At 36.8% G+C, this 24,170-nt stretch overlaps 1 protein-coding gene and 1 pseudogene across 1 annotated transcript in view; both read right to left on the bottom strand.

The window, feature by feature from the left end:
• Window positions 1–24,170, bottom strand: part of CRYBG1 (crystallin beta-gamma domain containing 1) — a 226,531-nt gene that overhangs the window by 181,378 nt on the left and 20,983 nt on the right. The window lies entirely within an intron of this gene.
• Window positions 10,388–10,698, bottom strand: LOC143682854 (multiple coagulation factor deficiency protein 2 homolog pseudogene; annotated as a pseudogene).

The following is a 24,170-nucleotide window of genomic DNA, read 5'->3' as shown; positions in this document are numbered from 1 at the left end:
GGGTCTGAGTCCTATTCCTGGGGTGCTTTATAAGCAGAATGAAATTTAGACATCAAGAGAGAAAGCCACATAAAGCAAGAAGCTGAACATCCATGGAACCTGGAAAAAAGGGAGGGACCAGGAGATGGTGCCATATGCCTTGCCATGTGACAAGCTAAGCACCAGCCTTCAGGAAGAAAGTCTCACCTTGATGGTGACTTGATTTGGTCTTTTTCCCAGCCACAAACCATGAGTGAATACATTCCCATTGTTTAATCCGACTTATTTCATGGTACTTCTCGAGTAGCCCAAGAAACTAAAACACTAGTGATAGAAAATATGACTGAAAAATTCACCATAGGAATAATTCTTAGTTTTCATTTATTCACTCAAGAAACATTTATGGGAGATTTGCTGTGTGCCACATATCATGTTAGGCACTTGGGTTAAAAAGATGATTTTAACATTTAAGGAGCTTATGCTCTGGTAGAGATAAACAGGTGTGTAAGCAAACAAATGCAGTAAAGCGTTATAGGAGGTGTGCTAGAGGGATTTAGAAGATGTGGCACTAAGAAGGAAGAGGGGTTAATTTTGTTTAGAGGAAAACAAGACTTCATAGAGGAGGTGACATTCTGACATGGTAACATATCCCACTGAGAACTGGGATAAGAAAATGAATAAATAAGATTTCAAGATGGCTTTGAGGTAAGAAAAGGGTCAACAGAAGAAAACAAATTTAGTGTTTAGAAGAGTCTACTTTCTGTATACTTTATAGGAAATAGATTTTTGCCATGCTGAAATGGCTTTTGAATTGACTATTTGTTGGTTTGTTGGATTTTTTTTCTTCTGTTCTCTGAGCTTAGTATGCCCACATCTATTAGGCCTGAAAATGTTTAAAAGCAGGAACAATGGGCAAGAGTTCAATCTATACATTGTATGTCAAGACTTCCCAGAGAGGGAAAAAGAGAACCAATCAAGGAGACCCAGTATTTTTGGTGCTTATTGAGAAACTACAGATGAGTAACTGTCACAATCACATCGGGTGCGGGAGAATGTGGTGCCGTATAAATTTCATATAGAGATAGCCAATATCTAAAGGCTCCATTGGTGCAGAGATAGAGCAGCTCAAACTCCAACATTCAGATCAGCAAAAGCATAGGATTTCCTGAATCATATAGGGTATAGGTGACTATTACAATTGAACTCTACTTAATCCTTTATTGGAAATTGTTCCAAATGCAGAGATTATCAGTCAGTAGTCAGGGAATTAGTAGTGATACACTCCACTGATTTCAGAGAGGCAGGTTTGGCAGTAACCTCCTCCTGACCCCAAACCATCTTAGCCCTGGTATAATACTCTGACTCCTGAACTCTGTGTTCCCTGCTCACGCCCTCTCCTTTGTCAGGGATGAAGGACCTAAAGCCAGAGATTATAGAAAGATTGTGTTGAAGGCATTGGACTGAATTAAGCTCTTAAAAAGTGCCCAGCCTCATAGCTAGACTTCTACTTCTTGTTTGTCTTATTTGAGATGATTTCTGATATGACAATTCCAAGTCCTTTTTTTAATTACAGTCAAATGCTTATTCAAAATAAAATTAATTCAGATAAAGGCCATTTGGAAAAATACAGCTCTTAAATACTATCATTTCAATATACTGCAGCAACTTTACTTTGGGTATCTTTGCATACCATTTTGTGATCAATCAAAAATGTCTATGTTCAAGTAGTGGGTTTTGTTTTTCTGGCAGAACAGGGTATTAATAAGTCCACAGTCTGCACATTTGGTCAAGAGGAAATACCATTAAACTTGATCTTTCCACTTATCCACAGTAAGAATGGCATGCCAAAGATTTTAGGTGCTGCTTTTTCTGACTCTGGTGCTAAAGCTGTCAAAGAGGATAAACAGTTCCTTCTTGAATTGCTAGACATGAAATTACCAGCAAGAAGTGTACAAGACTCTTTGGCTAGAGACTGATCCAGCCAGACACAGATATAATAATAGTAAGATTACTTGGATGCTTAAATATGGAAGAATCATGATATGCTCTTTGCTTCTTACTGAATTTATTAGATCAGTCAGCATTCACACTGAAATGGAATCAAAACTCACACTGAAATGGGGTCCAAAAATGTTTGGAAAAGACCCTGGGAGTCTAAACAAAGATCAACACCCTTTCAACCATGAACACAGGACATATGAGATAACATTTCACATATTAAAATTCATAATTGAGCTCAAAAGAAATAAACAGAAATACCTTGGCATGGGAAACAAGGAAAAACTCAAAGCCAAAATAGTAAGTGCACAGGCTGGCACCTCAGCAACTTCCCTGGGGTAGCAGGTCCAGAAATAAGCTCTAATATCTAGAGACTAGGGCTTTAATGGCCACGAGGGGACAAGAGACATACCCTTGCAATCATGCAAGGCAGAGAGTTAGAAATAAGACCCTATTAGGAAGCTGTATCCCTGGATAGATACCCTCTCCATTAAAATGGAAAGAGAAACACACCGTATGGTCCAGAGAAGTAACAAGGAAGCTTGCCATTTACCCAAGGCTCAGGATAGGGAAAAATGTTTCCTCTAGTTCAAAGTTTATGATCTACACAGATATAGAGTCTGAACTTATGCTACCTTTGTAATTCAATAAACACAAGCCGAGAAAATAATGTAAAAATTAGATCCATTCATTTATTCAAATGAGAACCCTGAAACAACGGTAGAAGCAACACAGCCACTTAAAGAAAACAAACAGATAAAATATCCCATTTATAAGAAAATTTCAGCTCTCATTCTAAATTATAAATTGGCACAAGTAAAAATCATAAATCGAAACTGTAAAATAGTTAGACTTGAACAACAATGAAAATACAATACAACAAAATTAATGCTATTCAGCTAAGGCAGTATTTAGGAAACAGTTTGTAACCTTTAATATCTATGTTAGAAAAAAGACCCAACATTAATGAACTGAGCTTTCATACAAGAAGGTCTGACCAAAGGTTTATGAATTGAGCATGTATTCAGTTCAGAAGGACTGAGCATTTGTAGAAAAAGACCACCACCATAAATTCAAATAAATGAGAAGTGAATAATAAAAATATGACCAAAAATTAAGAAAAAGAAAACAAAGAAATAAAGAGCAAAATCAAAACTGAAAACTGGTTATTTGTGAACACTAATGAAAAAAGAAGCCTCTGATAAACTATAAAAAATAGAGATAGGAAGCACAAATAAATAATATTAGAAATAAAAACAGAAACCTACCTCAGAAATAGAAGTAATTTTTAAATCATAAAGACATTTTACACCACTACATTTGAAAATTTAAAAAGAATAGACTTTTCTAAAAATATGTTACCAAAATTGATTCAAGATGAAACAGCCACACTGATTTAAGACCTATTTTGTTAAAGAAATTGAAACAGTATTCCAAAAGCTACTCAAAAAGCACCAGGCCCTGATTTTTACAGGTCACCTTAATCAAAACCTCAGGTTTGTTTATACTGCATAAACTTGCCCAGACAATAGAAAAAGAAGGAAGGCTCACCAATCAATTTTATGAGGCTCATACACCCGTGATATCCAAAACAGACATGGGTTAAAAAGTAAAGAAAATCTGTGGACCAATCTCAATTATAGATATGGCCATAAAAATACTAAATAAAATATGAGTAAATTGACCAATGTATGAAAAAATGTATCTTCACCAAGTAGAATTTATCCCAGTGATTCCAGCAGGGCTTAACGTTAGAAAATTTTAATAATGCGACATACTAGTTTAAAATATTAAAACAGAAAATCTATATGGTTTTCTCAATATATGCAGAGAAATCTCATGATAAAATTCAATAAGCATGCATGTCAAAATCCCCTAGTAGACTAATTAAAGATGGGAAATTCTTGTTGGGACAGGCATGTGTCTCAGGCATCCATACATGGCACTTCTGAGTATTCTCAACCTCAAGGCCCACCCAGCCTGTCCCTGAGCCCTCTGTAGCTAATCACACAGGCAATTAAGTAGGTCCCAGGCAACCAGAGCAGGCCCACAGTAGGACACTTGCTCTGTAGAGGAGGAGGACTGGCTTATTACTTGATATACGAGGTGCTGAGACCTTAACCCTGGGTTCCTTGGCTGTGGCACACTGGGCCCAACACATCACACTGTGGGACGTGGAGTTGGGAATGGTGGCTGCCATGCTGATGCTCATGAATCATAAACTGTCATGTTCTGATCTGCTGCATCTTGTTATCTACATTCCACACCTATGGACTTTGAGCAACCTGCTTGCCTGCATCTCCTTTGGAGCCTTGTAACTTTTTTTGATTCTCAAGTGAGGCTGGAGTTCTTCCCTGACAAAGGGTATCTACAAAAACATACAACAAGCATCATGCAATGGCAAAATGTTAGATTCAGTCTCTTTAAAGCCAAGAACAAGACAGTGAAACCCTCTGTCCCTATATCTATTCATCACTGACCTGGAGTTTCTAGCCAATGCAAAAGATGAGAAGAAAAAGGAAGTAGAAAGTTTACAGCGAAAGAAACAAAATCATCAATACTTATAGATTAAATTGATTATCTAAGAAAATTCAAGGCAATCTACAAACTATTAGAAATGAGAGTTATTAAGGCTGTTACATTGAAAATCAATGTTATAAGAATCAGCAGTTATAATTAGAGAACATAAACATTTAAAAAGTCCTATTCACAACAACAAAATCTAAAGGTATGTAGGCATATTCAAAAACAGATGCTCAAGGTCTCCAAGGACAAAAATAATATTTCCTAAAAGACATGAAAAGAGACCTAAACAAATGGAAAGATATACCATAATTATGGATGAGAACAATTCACTTCACAAAGATGTCAATTTTCCTCAAAATTATTTTATAAATCTTATACTTTTCTAATAAAAATTGTATTTCAGAGCTTTTCAACAACATTATTAAACTACTCCTAAAATCTATATGCAAGAGCAAAGGGCCAAAAACAGCCAACACGATTTTAAGGGAGACTAAGAAATCTTATAGGAACATAATAACAAATGTTATTACATTAAAAAAACTAAACCTATCTACTACAAAAGGAAACATCAAAAAGTTAAATGAATAATGAGGGCAACAAAGCCACAGGCTGGGAGGAGTTATATACAATTTATATAACAAGCAGAGGATTAGTATGCAAAATATATAAAGAACTCAAAAGGACAACTCAGTAGAAAAATGGGCAAAGGATATGTACAATTAATTCACAAAAGAGAAAATTCGAGTAGCCAATAAATATATGTAGAGATGTTCAACATTGTAACTAATCAGGAAAAATAAAGAATAAACTACATTAAAACTCAAATTGAAGAATATTCTATTAAAACATGGGGAGTATATTCTTCAAAAATGCCAGTATCATAGAGGACAAACAAAGGCTAAGGAATTGTTGCAGATTAAAGGAGACTAAAGATTTGTGACACTTAAATGCTATATACATGACCCTGGACTAGATTCTAGACTGGAGAGAAAAGATGCTATAAAAGACATTATTGGTCAGTGGACAAAACTATGGATAGTGGATTGGATAAAAGCATTGTGCCATCTTGTTAATTTTCCTGAAGTTGGTCATTGAACTGGGATGATATAAGATGATATAAGAAATGTTGCAATCCTTATGAAATATACACTGAAATATTTAGAATTAAGGGAGCATGATATACCCAGCTAAATCTTAAGTAACTCAGAAAAATATGTACATAGACAGTGAATGATATAGCAAATGAAGCCTAATGCAATAGGTGAATCTGGATAGAGTTAAAAACAGTTCTTTGCACTGCTTTTACAGTTTTTCTGCCAGTGTGAAAATATCTCCAAATAAAAAAAATGCTACACTTACATAGTGTTTTACAGTCACAGATTGGCAAAATGTACAAGACCGATAACCCCAAATATGTAAGGATGTGGGAAAATGGAAACCCTTATAAATTTTGATAAATCTACACTGGAAAAGAATTTCATACTTCTAATAAAGTTGAAAATGTACATATCCTATATAGCCCAAGAAGCTAACTCCTAGGTTAAAACCCCAAAGAAACTTCTATACACGGGCCTCAAAGAGACATGGACAAGGATGCTGTGCTGGTTTGAAAATATGATATACCCCAGAAAAGCCATGTTTTAATCCTGCTTCAATCTTGTGGGAGCAGCCATCTCTTCTAATCCAGATTCAATACTGCAGGTTGGAAACTTTTGATGAAATTACCTCCATGAGATGTGACATACCCAGTTGTAGGTGTGACCTCTGAATAGAAGGAGATTTGATGCCACCCATTCCAGATGGGTGTTTTTGGAGAGAGCAAGAAATGACAGAAGCCTCAGAGCCAACAGAAACTTCAAAGCAGAGCTGACCCTTGGAGAACAGAGACACAGATGTTTGGAGATGCTTGGAGCCCTGCAGACGTCGCCACGAGATGTTAAGCAAGCCAGAACCTGGAGAGAGCCAGGGCATCACACTAAACTGGACAAACCAACAAAATCTCATGCCCTATGCAAGATTCCATGTACCCTTAAGCCATTCTCTCTTGACTCCCCACACAGCACCATTCCATTCCAAGCAAAGGTACCACACCTCCATTGTGCTTCTTCTCAGAACTCTCACGAGCTCAGCCACACCCATAAATTAGAAACAACCAGCAGATTCTAGGACTAAAACAAGGACTCTGAAAAAGAGAGTCTGGTACAGAGACTTTATTGTTTTGAAATATAAAAATTGCAGACCCAGCTTAAACAAAAAAATTCAGTCATAAAAATATTAAACAAACAGCACAATAAAAGTCCTAGCAGCAAACATAACTATAATAAATAAATGGGGAGGTCAATAATAAAGAAATGGGGGACAGGGGAGTGACATAGTGTCCACTAGTATTCAGTGTGTAAAAGAATGACAATTACAATCATAGTATTCATTTCCCATAAATACTAGAAAAACCCCAGGTAGTCAGAGTTTTCAGAGCAAGAATTATTCTACATAGCTTTCTTTTTTAAACACATAAAGGGTTAGCCCTATAAATATTAAAATACTTTATGCTGTAAATATTTTGGAAGAAAATGTTTCCCAAATGTTCTGCAAAATTTTCCTGTCTCTTTAAATAGGATCTTTTGTTTTCTCAATAATTCAGGATAATCATTATGAAAGTGATTTATATTAATTCTCTGTAGCCAATATAATGAACAAAGATGAAACTGTAGAAACAAGCTACAAATAGAGTTTAAATGTCCCCAAGATCTATGAAATACTTTATACATAAAAATACAAATGAGATCTTTTTAATTCTCTCACATAAAATATCACCTGTGGAGAGATTGTGGGAAGATGGTGAAATAGGGAAATCCAGAAGGAAGTGTTGGAAACAACTATTTTGAAACTCCAGAGGCCTGTGGAACACTATACAGCATCCACGGAAGAGCAGCAGGAAGAGGCTGGCAAATTACTGTAAAGACCAGCAAATTGCTCTGAGCTGTGGTTACTGGTGCCCATTCCCCACTCTTACTGGAGTGACTATGGGGTCCAGCCCCTGTCTAGCTCATTGGTGACAGAAAAGGACATAAAAAGTTTCACCCAAGAACAGACATGGGCATGGTTGATCACTGATCGCTGGGGGCCTGGCTCTGATGTCTGCCATTGTTCCAACCTGTCCCAGGCAAAGGTGGCCATGGAGGAGACTTAAAGACTCTATACTTCCTCAGGGCTGCAGGGGACAGTTGGCTGAAGGATTGCATTTGATGGACAGGTCAAGAAAGCTCAGCTTTGGGAGCCATGGAAGAAGCTCTTAGTACCTTTCCTGATCCCCTCCCCAGAGTACTTTGGAGCCAGTCTGTGTCCCTTTTCATGGGTCCCAGGTCCTGATTTGGCTGGGAAAGACTGACTTGGGGATGTCTTCTCCAGCATGGCCCCTTCCCCTCGAATATGCCCTCCAGGAGAAATTCCTAAGGATTACAACATTTCTTATATCACCTTATATCATTCCAGTTCAATGACCAACTTCAGACAATGTAAGAAGTGTAAGAAATTATAGAGATGGATAGACTGGGCAAAGTCCTGTCTGCTTTAAACACCAGGGAGAGGGACATCTGTCTCCTGAGAAATAGAGCAGGCGTTCAAATTCCTGTAAACAGGGGAACTCCAAAACAACCAACAAGCACAAGCCCAGGACAAGACACAGACCCAGAAAAGACAGGGAGAACGCTGCACACTGCATTTGCCTTGGGCAGACCTTCCTCACAGGAGGTATGAAGCTCAAGAAAATCACTGTTGGGGTGGTTACAAAACCAAAAAACAGACATTCCGGGGAGTAAATCCCAGAATTAATTTTTTTTTCCAACTACTCTTTGTTTCAGCAGTTTTATTGGTCATATATCTGAATTGATCATACTAATTTTTTCAAAATAACTAGCTATTACAAGAATGGCTTACAATTCAGCTCTGATTGCACAAATATTTGACACAGGAAACCATTTTTACAAATACATGTTTTCTTATAATTTAATAAAAAGTCTCTATATATCTGACAGCAAATTTTATGTAATTTCTTTATCCCATTCAGTCTGCCATCTGTGCTGGTTTGAAAGCACTGTGTACCCCCCAAAAGCCATGTTCTTTTATCCTGATTCAATACTGTAGGGTGGAAACTCTGATTAGATTGTTTCCATGGAAATTAACCTACTCAGTTATGGATGTGGCCTTTGATTAGATTACCCCATGGAGAGTGACGTGCCCAATTGTGGGTGTGGCCTTTTGGTTAGATGGAGATTTGACTCCACCCATTCAAGATGGGTCTCAATTAGTTTAATGGAGCCCTTTTAAAGGGGAAACATTTTGGAGGAAGTTCAGATGCTTGGAGAATAGTTGCTTCAGAGCTGAAAGAGACACAGACATTTGTAGATGCTTGGAGTGCCAACAGAGGGCAGACGTCTACACATGGATGTTTGGAGATGAGAGCACAGCAAATGTTGTCATGTGCCTTCTCGTGAGATGCTAGGCAGATGAGAGTTGTGTCCCAGAGGAGCTAAATGAAGACCTACAGATGCTTAGAGAGGAAACCACTGATGTAAGAAGCTGGAAGCAATGGGACAAGGAATAAGGACCAGCAGCTGTCAGCCACATGCCTTCCTATGTGACAGACATCAACCTTTCTTGAGTCAAAGAATTTTTTTCTGGATGCCTTAGTTTGGACATTTTAATTATGGTCTTAGAACTGTAAACTTGTAACTTAATAAATTCCCTTTTTAAAAGCCAGTCCATTCCTGGTATATTGTATTCCAGCATCATGTAGAAAACTAAAACACCATCATTTCAGGTTTCTATTAAAGTGTGTCCATCAAATCCATAAACCAGATTACTATCTACTGCTTCTAATTTTCTACTACTATTTAGATTTACACTGCTAAGAGTTTTTTAAGCCTCCTTTTCTAATTTTACTGGTCTGAAAGAATTCACATATTCAGGCTAGAAGAGGTCATTTAAACAACATTCCTTTTGAAATATACCTTGCATCAAGTTAATCATTGTTCATTTACTTCTCACCTGTGCTAGACCAGTTGGTAGTTTTACTCCTTCATATCAAGCAGAAAGAGTAAAATCTTCACATTCTTAATAGACTCTAAACTTCCAAAATAAAATGCTAGAAACAAGAGTTAAATAGAAATATTAGGAAAGCTAGAACATTTGTTATTGATTAGAGTAGGGAACATTTTTAATTCAAGGTCTCTACCAAGTTGAAGAGACATAGAAGAAATAAAGCATAAGGATGTGGCAGTAGTTTTATAAAACACTGAGAAACTTAGGTCAGTGGTACATCATTTTTAATGCCAGAGAATCCAGAATCTTCTCTGGGGCCAACTAAACTCAACACTTGAAATTCTTATGCTGTGGCTTTGAAACAGCCTTATAAACAGCCACTTGCCCAGGGCAAGTAATCCTTTAGGCCAGCAACCTTTCAGAACACTGACTGCATTTACCTGAAGAGAGCTAACAAGGTGAGACATTTGGCATTCATCCATTTCTTTTGTTCGTGAAAGGTGTATCCAAAGCAAAGTTTGTCATCTTACCTTTCAGGTAGCATGAATTAAAACCAAGAGACTAGTAGTATTCTATAGTTAAACTCAAGTTCTGGAGGACTCAGCTCCAATTATGCAATATTCCTCAAGGGGTTCTTTAATCAGACCCTTGTCCAATAAGAGTACATAGGGATTACCACGTGTCCCATTCCTCTTTTCTTTTATTTCTTTTGATATCTGTTTCTTACCCTCATATAACAAGTTTCTACAGGTTTTTACCAAAATACTGCAGCAATAAACTATTCTGTATTACCAAAAGCATTCATATTATAATAGGTCAAGTTTGCAAGAAAACCAAATATCATCTACTGCAATGGTTTTGCAAATTCAGCATGGTCAATCTTTCCATCATTTTTCTTATGATCTCTCATAACATGTTTATTAAGTTAATCAGTTCATCTTTGCTCACTGGTGGTGCCTGTTCACTCCCTTCCTCCTTATGGACATGAGTGATGGCTGGGAGAACTCTAAGCCATCAAGCAAATTATTGCCATCATAATTGTGTATTTTGAAATAATGGAGCTGCAGTTCTTGTGGGGACATCTCTTCCTTTGGTCTGTTGATAACACCTTCCAGTTGCATTATGATATGCTCTTGGTCATGAAATGTGTTTTTATCCAGGTTTGCACTTCTCAGGATGTGAGAAGCCTGGCACCTGGGGCACAAAAGGCCCAAAGCAGGCTGCACAGGGAAGGCGTTCTGAACAGTCACAGAGGTTTCCTAGTTACTCGCACTGTCGCGGTCTTCACCACCAAATCGCTTTTCCTGACGCAAAGTTCTCCAGCATGAGCCTTGCCAGCGCCTGTCCTCAAATGCTCTCTCTCTGCTCCACCTCCAACCTTTCCATCATCAAATCCCCACCACCATCCCCAGAAATAACATCTTTAAATATTAAAATGTACAGTGTGCCACAAAAGAGTCCAAGACAAAGAAACAGAAATTATGGGCCAACCAAAGGAAGGGGATAAAAATGCACAAAATATCAATGAAGAGGACCAGAATGCAGACCTACCAAACAAAGCCTTTGAAAAATGATGTCAAAAAGGCTCAAGGAGAGAGAGGAAGAATTAAGGGATATCAGGAAAACAATGAATGAACAACATGAGAATCTAAATAAAGAAATAGATTTTGGGTGGGCCATGGTGGCTCAGCAGGCAGAGTTCTTGCCTGTCATGCCAGAGACCCATGTTCGATTCCCGGTGCCTGCTCATGCAAAAAAAAAAGAAATAGCAAATTTTAAAAGGAACTGAACAGAATTACAGAAGTTGAAGACCACAATAACCAAAAGAAAAATTCCCAGAAAGGGTTCAAAAGCAGATGGGAACTGGGAGAAAAGAGAATCAACAAACTTGAAGACAAGACAACTGAAATGAGTCAGGCTGGGGAGCAGAAAGAAAAGAGAATTACAAAACATGAAAATAGCCTAAAACACCTTTGGAACACCATCAAGCATACCAATAAATGTATTATGGGAGTGCTAGGAGGAGAAGAAAGAAAGGAAGGGGCAGAAAAAATATTCAAAGAAATAATGGTAATTTCCCAAATTTAGCAAAAGATGTGAATATTCACATCCAAGAAGCCCAGAGAACACCAAACAGGAAAAACATTTTTAAATAAACATTAAAAAAATACACCCCATCATATATTTATTACAATATTGAATTCAAAGGACAAGAAGACAGTTCTGAAAGCTGCAAGGAAAAAAAAACATGTCATTTAGAAAGGAACCCCAGTTAGACTGAGTGCAAATTTCTCATCAGAAACTATGGAGGCAAGAAGACAGTGGGTTAAAATATTTAAAGTGTAGAAAGAAAACAGTCGCCAGCTGGGAATTTTATATCTGGCAAGACTTTCTTTAAAAAATGAGGGAGAGATTAAGACATTCCCAGATAAACAAAAGCTGAGGGGGTTCATCACCACTAGACCTGCCCTACAAGCAATGCTAAAGGGAGTTCTTCAGAATGAAAGGACAGGACACTAAATAGTGGTTCAAAGCAGCATAAAGAAATAAAGACCTGTGGTAAAGGTAACCATTTGGGTAATTATAAATGCCAGTATTACTGTATGGTATTGTTTGGTATGTAACTCCACTTCTTACTTCCTACAAGTGCTAAAATTCAAGTGCATAAAATGTAATGATAAACCTATGTTTTTGGAATACGACATACAAAGATATGAATGGTAAGAAGTATGAGAGAAAGCGGGGCGTATAGGAAAAGTAAGAGGCAGTAAATAGCCAAACCCATCTTGAGAAAGAAGAATGAAGTTTGAGTACTCACAGTTCCTAATCTTAAAACTTATTACAAAGCCACAGTAGTCAAAACAACATGGTACTGGCACAAGGATGGGGATATAGATCAATGGGATCAAATTGAGAGCCCAGAAATAAACCCTCACATTTATGGCCAACTGATTTTTGACAAGGGAGCAAAGACCCCTCAATTGGGAAAGAATAGTCTCATCAACACATGATGCTGGAAAAACTGGTTATCCATTTCAAAAAATAAAATTAAAAAAAAAAGGAGGAGCCCTACCTTACACCTTATACAAAAATCAACTCAAAATAGATCAAAGCCCTTAATATAAGAACCAGAACTACAGAAATCCTTGAAGAAAATGTAGGAAAGATCAGGACATTGTGTTAGGCAATGTTTTTTTTAGACTTTACACCAAAAGCATATGAACAAAAGAAACAAGACATAAACAGGACCTCATCAAAATTAAAAACTTTTTTTTGCCTCAAAGGACTTTATCATGAAAGTAAAATGACAACCTACTCATTGGGAGAAAATATCTGGAAACCACATATCTGATAAAGGGTTAATATCCACAATGTACAAAGAAATCTTCAACTTAACAATAAAAAGATAAACAACCCAATTTAAAAACAGTCGAGGGTAGGCCATAGTGACTCAGCAGGCAGAGTTCTTGCCTACCATGCCGGAGACCGGGGTTCGATTCCCAGTGCCTGCCAATGTTTAAAAAAAAAAATCATAAAAATAGGCAAGAGACTTGAATAGACATCTTTCCAAAGAAGATATACAAATGGCCAGAAAGTACATGAGCTATTAGAGAAATGCAAATCAAACCAACAGTGAGATACCCCTTCACATAGAATGGCTGTTATTTAAACACACGCACACACACACACATATACACACAGAGAGAGAAAATAACAAGTGTTAGAGAGACTGTGGAGAAAACAGGGACACTCATTCCTTCTTGGTGGGAATATAAAATGTGGGAACTACTGTGAAAGACAGTTTGGCAGTTCTTTGGAAAGTCAGGTATAGAATTACCATATGACCTGGCAACCCCACTACAAGGTATATATCCAAAATAATTGAAAGCAGGGACTCAAACACATATTTGCACACCAGTGTTCATAGCAACATTATTCACAACTGCTAAATGATGAAAGCAACCCAAGTGTCCATCCAAAGAATGAATGTATAAACAAAATGTGGTATATACATAAATGGAATATTATTCAGCTGTAAAAAGGAATGAAGTCCTGATACATGCAACAACATGGATAAACTTTGAAGACATGCTGAGTTAAATAATACAGACAGAAAAGGACATATATTGTCTCACTGATATGAAATAATAAGAATAAAAACTCATAGAGTCAGAATTTAGATATACATTACCAGGGGAACTGTACAACACGGTGAGCCCAGCATCAAACCATGGACTAAAGTCAATAGTACAATTATATAAAAATTTGCTTTCATCTATTGTAACAAAGTTTCCACACCAATGCAAGGTGTTAATAATAGGGTGGTATATACGGGAATCCTGTGTTTTAGGCATTTTGGTTCTGTAAACCCACAACATCTCTAACAAAGAAAAAAAGATACCACCTTTGAGGTACCTGAGAATTAACTTAATAGAACATCTCAAAAATATTTGAAGTAAGGGATGCACAGGTAGTTCAGTGGTTAGAATGGCCCGCCTTTCATGCGGGAGACTCGGGTTCAATTCCCGGACCATGCACTCCAAAAAAAAAAAAAACTAAAAAAACTTTTGAAGCTGCTTTTTCAACTGCTTCCAATCACGACCCTCTCCTTTCAGCCCCAGAGGTACTGAATTTTGTGCTAATCATGCTCTTGCTTTTCCTTACACTTTTATCACTCATGACCAGAAGTTCTCTTTCTGTACTTGTTCTTTATCAGGCCATGGGAGAATAGAGGTGAGATGTGAATGACGAAAACAGTAGAAAAAGATCTATATTTTTAAATAGAAAAAAAGGAAATAAACAGGGAAGATTAAGTCTTTTTTTTTTTTTCCTTAAAAAACTGTTGGGAAAATGTCAGAGGGACCCAGCAGCGACATAAGAAGAAATTTAGAAAGGCAAACAAGAAGTTTAAGACAAATAGGTGGGTGGGACCTTGGGTAGACACCTTCAATTGACCCCCATTCACTTCTTCCCCTCCCCCTCCTCTCAGGAACCACTTATTGAGCAGGTCCTGTGGGCTGGGTGCAGGTATGGGGACCAGACATCCCAATTTGCTAAAAGAGTATCACATTATGCCTGTTGTTCTGGCAAAAATCTTGAAACACACACACACCCTCTCAAAACTGTGCTGTTTGGATGATGTGGTCACCCTCAGCCCTGGTAACAGAGGAGCAATAAAACAAGGTCCCTCCTCTTGTGGAGCTTATCACCTAGCTCTCCCAAATCTCATTATTTTCAACTTGTTCTTTCTCCCAGGCCACAAACCTGGGAATCAATACCACTACAGGCTCATCTGACCATGGAGACCTTTTTTGTTATTTCTCTAAGATAATGTGTAAGGAAACTTCACTTACCTCTGGAGTGTCAGCAGAGATAAATCTAGAAGTTCCTAGTAAAGATGTTCCTGGAAAGAGTGGACAGCAAAAGCAGAGAAGAAAGATGTTTGCAGGAGACATCTAAATATGGAGTGCTTACACTGGCTGATCAGAGGCAAGGTGGATACAGGTGGTTAATCACTAATGGAGAAAGAAACACTTGCTCTTATTCAGCCACCTGTTAGCATACCAACACCTTATTCTGATGTGACAGCCTTTCTCAAGAGGCATTTCCAACCTTCTGAGGAAGGCAAGAGACGTTTCCATACAGCAATGCACAGAGTTTCAGGGAAATGGCAATCAAAATATATAGAACTGAGTTTTCCTTCAGGAAAGAAGATCGAATAGCAAATATAAATAACACAAACACAACATTATAAATAGAAATTGGCTCTGTAAAATTCTTCTTATAAAGTATGGACGTACATCCAGTTTAACTCATTCCTACTGTTCATTAATCAATTAAATGTCTATTGCGTGGGAGAAAAAGATTTCCAAAACAGGACACACAAAAGAATTACTAAAGATTAATAAATTGGATTCCATTAAAATCAAGAACTCTGTAATTCAAAAGACAAGAAGATCAAAACAGTGAACAGAAATGCTACAGACTGGGAAAAGGTACTTGCTGTACATCTACCTGACAAACAAATTATATAGAGAATGCCTATAATTCAACTAATTTAAAAGAAAATCCATCTTTTAAATAGGTAAAATATCTGAATAGGCATTTTACCAAAAAAAGGATATCAAATAGCCAATAAGTGTTATGAAATGGTGTCCAGCATCATCAGCCATTAGGGAAATGTAAGTTAAAATCATGGGATATACTATCAACCACCACGACACACCAGAATGGCTAAAATTAAAAGGCAAGACAAGGATGTAAAGCAGCTGAATTCTCATGTACTGCTGGTGAGAGCACAGATCAGTGTAATCACTTGGGAAAACAGCGTGGTAGTTTCTACTAAACTAAGCACATGTTTCTCCTATGGCCCAGCAATTCCAAATATATATATATGGAATGTAAGTTTGTACTCATTTATATTGGATCTATATATATAAATAGAAATGAGTACATATTTACGTTTGCCAAAAGACATATTCAAGAATGTTTATAGGTACTTTATTCATAATAGTGGGACTTGGAAACAACCCAACACATCCAACAACAGTAGATGCAGCCATTGACGATAGAACGTATTAAGTAAACTATGGCACACTCTTATAATGGAATAGTACATAGCAGAATCTATTGTTAGGCACACTATGGGTGACTCTTACAGATTTAATATTGAATGAAAGAAGCCAGATATATACTACATGATTCCAGCGATATGAAGATAGAAAGAAGCAAAAGTAATTTATGATGAGTAGAGGTCAGAACAGTAGTTGTACTCAAGCTGTAGGGATTGGGGGTGGGGGGTGAGCACAAAAGAGTCTTCTGGGATGATGACAACGTTCTATATCTTTAAATACACAGGTGTATATGTATACATTCATACAGGGCATATATTGCTCTACTTTGCTGTAAGTTATATCACGATTGGAAAGGAGAGGGATGGGTCGGGACGGGATGGGAAGGAAAGCAAAGGAGGAAGAGGGGAGAGGAGGAGAGGAAAGCAAAGTCATCTATTATATCACGTTACTGCTTCAGACAATGTGAGTAATAAGAAGCACCAAGGAATCTATGGTAACTTCTATAATATCTCCTGTTTTGTTGCCAAGTCCCCAAAACCCAACATTTCCAAACAGTAGATCATTTGTTCTTTGGTATGTCTGATCAGAATAAAGTTTTCTCTATAGCTTCATCTTGTAAATGATTCCTCTTAATGTTGTTTGTCCTTGAATGATGACAGGCTTCGTGAATAAGATTAAACAGTTCACCTAGACCTTAAATTTTCAACTTAAATCCATAATAAACAGAAGAAAATAACAATTGCTCAAAAGCTTACTCAAAAAAAATCCTCTGTGAAAATGTTCTAAGAAATGATCATGATGATGAATATGCAACAGTGTGATGATATTGTGAATTACTGATTATATATGTAGAATGGAATGATTATGTTAAGAATGTTTTTGTTCGCGTGTTGTTAATTTTTTTAAATAAATAAATAAAATTTAAAACATACATATCCTCTGTTAAAAAATCAAGAACCTAAATTATGTTCACAGCTACCATGAGATAATATTTAGTAAATACTGTTTCTTTACTTTAGTAAAGTTAAATATTTAGTAAAATATTTACTAAAATACTTAGTAAAACTAAGGCATAGCAGGTTAAAAAAAGAAAAAAAGCATAACAATACTACAAAAACCTACTTCTCCTATATGGTCATTCCAGCAGTCAGCTGGACTAGAAACTTATGTAAAAATATAAAAAGTAATAAAAATAAGATTCTAAATTATATGTATGTAATCTATCAAGAAAGCCTCAACTAATCTCCCTCAAACAAAAGCACTCAGCTAACACATGCTGCATAAGTCATAAAAATTACCTCAAATTCCTGCACAAGAAAGAAAACTCACCCTAGATGTGAGACAGAGGTAAATATTTGCTATTTTTCTAAAACAGGACTTACATAGATAAACTAAAAACAATGAGGTCTCTGTTTTAAAAGAATGTTTTGCATTCCGAAGCAGTTGATTTGTTTATTGCATAGTACATAAGAAAAAATGAATTAATTTTAACAAAACTTGGAAGGCTACTATGTTGGGCAGAAAATTTTAATTGGACATACAGAGGAGTAGCTTTACTCACCATTTTAAGGACATACAGAAAAGTACTTTAAAAGAAAAGTATCTTCACTCACCATTTTAAGGAAAAGCGTATTGCCAATAAAAACCCTCAGATTCAGGACAAATTCTGTGTACTCACCTTAATTTTACAGCTGCATTCTTGCATTTCAGTAAGAAGACAAAAACATACCAAATTAAAATGGGCAAAGGACATTCCACAAAAAAAAAAAAAAAATAGCCAATAAGCATAGGAGGCAATATTCTACTTCTCAAGTAATCAAACAAATACAAATTATACAAGAAACAATTTTAACTCAAAAAATTGGAAGAGACTTCTAAAAAATTATAAAGGGTGGTACGACGGTGGTTCAGTGGCAGAATTCTCGCCAGCCATGCCGGAGACCCAGGTTCGATTCCCGGTGACTGCCCAGGCAAAAAAAAAGAAAGAAAGAAAGAAAAAAAAATTATAAAAGTTACAGATGAATTCATGGAGGAAGAGTTGGTGGAAGGAATTTTAATTCCAAGGGCAATTTCATGGCTGAGCAAAGAATAAATAGGTAAGAGGAAATAAAGAAACTGGATTCAGGCAATTAAAAATTTATGAAAATGGTACCAAGTTTATGCCAGCATTTATTTCCTGCTTTTAAAAAGTTTAGAAATACTAAATACACATATTCCTAGTTGTCATAATAAATAATTCTGTATTCCTTTAAATGAATAAAACTGTTAAAAGTCCTGATTGTTCTCTTAGGTAGCCAGACCTATGGTATAAATGTATTGATTTTATGAGACGGCTGTAACAGAAAATTGTTTCTTATATGGCTGCATTTTACTTTGTCAGTTAAGTACATAAAAAGAAATTGTTTGAGATATAATCTTGTCAATGTGAACATATAAGCAAAGAGAATAATTCACAAGGTCACATGTCAGATTTATTTTCTTTGCAAATGGACGGTTGATGTCAGAAATTACTTTTCCATTTTAGAATTGAAGTGTTTACCCCTTTTTAAAGAGGGCTGAGCTTAAAATGAAACTTTTTAATACACATTAATTTTGCATATTCAAAGGATTTTAAAACCATCTGTTCTGCCTTTGCCCTTAAATGTCTAATACCAGAGGTAGAAGGAAGCAACTCAATGAAACATGTGCCACAATTCCATGAAGAACACTTAGGTTATGGGCTAGGGATGGAAAGAAGGGTCAGGATAGAAAAAAAAGATCAAACCTCCCCTCCTATCCTTACATATAAATCAGAACCAAAACACTCAATGCTCTTGCATTAGCCCCAAGATAATACAGGACCTAGAAAATGTGGGAGGTGCAACAATGGAGATGGTAATTATATCCATAAATTGACTTTACAGCTTCTGGAGACATTTTTAAACATAAACAAAAAAGAAGTGCACAAAATTTGATACTCTACCAATGTGGCAGCTGGAACTTGAAATTAAACTTTAAAAAGACAGTCATAGTTCAACCAAAACCATTTCAGCCAATCCTAAAGAACACCTAGGGCAATATAAAAGATTCTACAAAGGTTCCACACACCAGGGTAACTTTCTAGAAACCTACAACCTCCAGATGGATCCCTGGACCAGATAAGTCTGAAATGCAGAGGAGCCAGAACATCCACTAGTCCCAACCCCCTAACCATATTATCAATAGCCCCTTCCAACATGAAAAAGTTAAAATGGCCATAGTCCAAATACCCCTAAACAATGGGAGAAAGATCAAAGGTGATGGTGTTGTTATACAGAGAAGGTAGAATTTAACAAATGAGTATGAGGGCTGAATCAGTATATTGATATTTCTTTTAGTCTCAAGTGTTTTACAGCAGCTAGAAGTAAAAACCTAAAGTTGTGGAATTGTAACCCATATCAAACTCTGAAATCTGTTCTACAACTAACTGTTGTGCTGTGCTTTGAAATTTATTGCTTTTTTGTATATATGACATTTTTCACAAAAAAGAAAAAGAAAGTCGATTGTGATGATAAAAAATATAACTATTCCTTCTAGCCTCCAATGTTCTGGAGCAGCTAGAAGGAAAAATCTGAGATGATGGAATGGTAGCCCATGAAAAACTCTGAGATCTGTCCTATAACTACTTGTTGAAGAGTGCTTTGAAAATCATTGCTTTTTTTCCCTTTGTTTTGTATATACATTATACAATAAAAAGAGTTTAAAAAAAAAAAACAGTCATAGTTCAGAGTCAGGTTCATGGTGGGGTGACCTCACAACTTATTATCCAAACAAGGATCTTTTGAGAGTAAAAAGGGATGCTAGTGACAATTATGCTGAGACAACAGGTATAAACAGTTCTACCGACTACCTTGCACACTGATGGGATCAATGAGTTTTAAGAGAGAAAGGCAGGAGAGAGGGTGGGAGGGCAGCTGTAGGGGTCAGCCGTAAGCATGGAGGAATATATAGTTATGCTGGTTTGATTTGTTGTGTACCCAGAAAAAAACATGTTCTTTAATCCCGATTTAATATTGTGGAGTGGAACCTTTTGATTGGATTGTTTCCATGGAGATGTGACACACCCAATTGTGGGTGTGACCTTTTCATTAGATATGCAACTTCACCCGTTCAAGGTGGGTCTTGATTAGTTTACTGGAGTCCTTTAAAAGAGAACACTCAAGTGCTTCAGAGCCAACAGAGCCACAGACCTCTGAAGATGCTTGGAGTGCCAACAGAGAGAGATGCCTAGACATGGATGTTCAGAGAGGCAGAGCCCAGCAGACATCGCCATGTGCCTTCCCATGAGGTGCTAAGCAAGCCAGAACCCAAAGTTGTGTCCCTGAGGAGCTAAGTGAAGGCCCACAGACACTTAGAGAGGAAATCACTGGCATAAGAAATTGGAAGCAACAAAACTGGGAACAAGGACCAGCAGATGCCAGACATGTGTCTTCCCTTGTGACAGACCTCGGCCTTCCTTGAGTCAGGATATCTTTCTCTGGGTGCCTTAGTTGGGACATTTTTATGGCCTTAGAACTGTGAACTTGTGACTTACTAAATTCCCTATTTAAAAGCCAGTCCATTTCTGGTATTTTGCATTCCGGCAGCATTAACAACTAAAATAATTTTATATTTCCATTTCATTAATTTCATATTGCCATTTTATCAATTTAATATTGTCATTTTCTTAATTTATGTGTCAATTCCTAGATTGCATTGTATTGGCCTCTTGCAGAATTGCTTTAACTAAATTCCATTCTAAGTCTTTGGAGGCTATAAGAAACATTCGAAGAAATTCATCATTTTGTCAACTTTAAGAAACTGTCAATAAAATTGCTACCTTTATCAAAGAATTATCTTTATGAGGATGCTCCAGAGAGAATTCTACTGATGACTACAAAGAAGAGTTGTAATTCTCCTGATGGGTCTGTGTTTATCTTAAGGACTGAATTGTGTAATTTATACTATTTCCCATTTTATTGAGTGCATTAGAGAATTTAGAGCCCAATTTATGACCCAGTCATACTAGTGGATAGGTCACATGGTCAACGGGTTTAGCGTTATTCCTTATTTACTTGGGTCACACCCCTTTTTTTTAAATTTCTTGTTTTACCACACAAGTCATGCTGCTTTGTCATATTTTAAGTCTCTGATAATTCCTCCTATAATTCATTCTAGATTAAGATAAGGTTTAAGATTTTGGAGGAAAGAGAAAAGAAAAGACAAAAATAGAGCTACTGTCTCTAAATTCCAACTTTACTTTAATCAATTTGAAAATCAATGGTGCTTCAAAATTGACCCTGCCTCAACCCTGTCTCCTCTAAGGAAGAGAATACCAGGTGCCTAGCGAGAGGCCCCTGGAGGGTCAGTGGGTCCCAGAGAAGACTCTGAAGGCTTTATTTGGATTAGAGTTTAAATTCATGCTATGTCCCATCCCAAACCAAGGTGACACTGAGCCACCATCAGCAGGAAGTGCCCTGCAAGTTGTTTCTTCAATAGACTGAGCTACACACTTGCTTGCACCTGGTGCCTTTCGTGGCCAACATCGCACATCTACAGGAAGAACTGGCTTGTAGGAAATGAAGTTAATGACCAGGGAGGCATTTTTTTCTTTGTACGGAGTTGACTGTCACACAGAGGAATGAGAACCACAATTACGAATTCTCTATCCCCATGAGCCAATCGCTAATCACACAAAATCACCAGCCCAGAGAGTCATTGGCTGTTTGTCACTAAGCAGTGTATTTGCTGGTTGGAACACGTATGAGATCAAACATGAAAAACTGTAAGAGGAAGTTATCTGAGATAAACTTGCCAAATCTGAACAATAGATGTGGAAATAGAGATGTGATCAGAGGGGGAAAAAAATGTGTGGCAAACCATATGATGCATATGTATCAGAGCCTTGTTAGAAATCCTGTCATACCAGCATTTTTGTTTGTTGTGTTTTGTTTTATTGTCTCTTAGGATAGAAATAGGCTCAGCTTCCCAAAATTATTCTTATTCTGAGCAAATTTCACTTACACCTTTATATATATCAAATGATTAGGACTTCATACATCTAGTTGTATTCTATAGCAAACCTTTATATACCATTTCAGAGGCAAATGATAAGTTTGGGATATGGGTTCAAAATATCTATAAAAAGAGTAAACATACACTGTGGGATCGACAGTGCCTACCTGACCAATACGGGGAAAAGAAATGTAACAAAATAAGGTATCAGTGGCTAAGAGATTTCAAATAGAATCAAGAGGCTATTCTGGCTGTTACTCACAAGCAAGCTTCAGCTAGATACTGCTGATTGCCATGGTATGCCAAGCCCCAACAAACAGTATTCCCGTAAACCCTAAAGAATACCTAGGACTCTATCTAAGACTCTATAAAAGTTGCACTCATTAAGTTTATTTCTCAGAAACCTAAAGCCTCCAGATAATTCCTAGACCAGATAAGCCCTGAAATTGATAGTTACCAGTCTCTCCAAGAGCAGCAACCAGTTCCATTCCCCTACCCCATAATGTTAACACCCCTTGTCAACATGAAGAAGTTAAAATGGTCATTGCCCAAATATCTATAAAGATTGGAGAAAGTCAAAGGAGAAGGAGGAGTTGTAACAGAGAAGACAGGATTTAACAAATAAGTATGATTACTCAGTCATGATATTTTTATATCCAGTGTCTTGGAGCAGCTAGAAACACCTGAAATATGGAATTGTAACCCATACTATACATTGAAATTTGCTCTAAAACTACTCGTTCAAATGTACTTTGAAATTTCTTGCTTTTTTGTATATATGTTATATTACACAATAAAAGAAGCTTAAAAAAAGAGTATGCATAATGTAGAGATATGAATACTAAAGTCAAGACAGGTGGGTTCTGGGGGAACTGGGGGACCCAGGAATGGGTGCCCTGGGGAAGCCCCTCTTGGAATTTTCATTGTCCTAACCCCAACTGGACTAGACACATGGTTCTCAAATTTTGGTGACCGCCTAGGGAGTATGATTAAATTGCGGATTTCTCGGCTCTACTCCAAATTGAATATCTGACAATAGAGACTACTAGAACATGTCTTTTTCTCCAGGTGATTCTGATTTGGATATTCAAGCAACACATTTTGAGAAACACTGAACAAAATGGCCTTTTTACCTACTTAAAAAACAATCTATAAAATTCTGACTAGATCATGTTGAATTTGCAACATCCTTTCTAAAAACAACTACCGAAAGCACCTCTCTGCTCACTTGATTTATTTTCTGCCCTTCATGGATACAGAAAGGAAAGGAAATGACTGCAGGATTTCCCACTACCTATCTGGATATTGATATTTTATAGTCAGTAGATTATTTCATAGTAATACAATCATGGTGCCTTAGTTATAATTATCTTCACCATGAGGCTAACTCAAGGACAATGATTCACCACGTCCTTTTATTATACTATTAAAAGTACTTTATCAAATAATAATCACAAGTACATAGTTTATCAAAGGTCTTCAGCTAGCATTTACATACCAGCTGTGTAGAAATATAGACGTCCAAACAACTAGAATTAATTCTGGCATGAACATTAAACCTAAAAACTAAATTATTACAAGAATATGAAACAAAATTATATTTCTAATAGGCATGACATATTTCCCCACTGTATAAGGGACAATTGGTAAAAAGATTGATTTTTAAAAGCCAACTTCACCTAGAAAGTAAAAGTTTTCACAAAACTTTGAATGATGCTCAAGGAATAGAAATTTAATGTGCATGCCAAACATTTTGTTTCAAAGCCCAGGTGTTGCTAAATCAATCAAGGATGCAATTGATAGTCTGATTGTCCATGGAACAGATAAAGAATTTTCTATTTCCAAAAATGCTTTTAAAACATATCACATGATCTGCTTTCTCTATCCAAAGAAAAGCAGAGTCTCTGCAAAAGTAATCACATTACGGATGTAGTTTTCTCCTTTGCATCTGGAAAACAAAATCTTCATGGATGCTCCTCCATTTAAAATACTGTTTTCAAGGAATGACCAGCGATTGGACCCTGCAATTTTTACTACATT

Source organism: Tamandua tetradactyla, chromosome 5 (genome assembly GCF_023851605.1).
Source record: "Tamandua tetradactyla isolate mTamTet1 chromosome 5, mTamTet1.pri, whole genome shotgun sequence".
NCBI classification, from domain to species: domain Eukaryota; kingdom Metazoa; phylum Chordata; class Mammalia; order Pilosa; family Myrmecophagidae; genus Tamandua; species Tamandua tetradactyla.
Note: the sequence above shows the minus strand (reverse complement) of the source record. Positions and strands in the feature narration are given on the sequence as shown.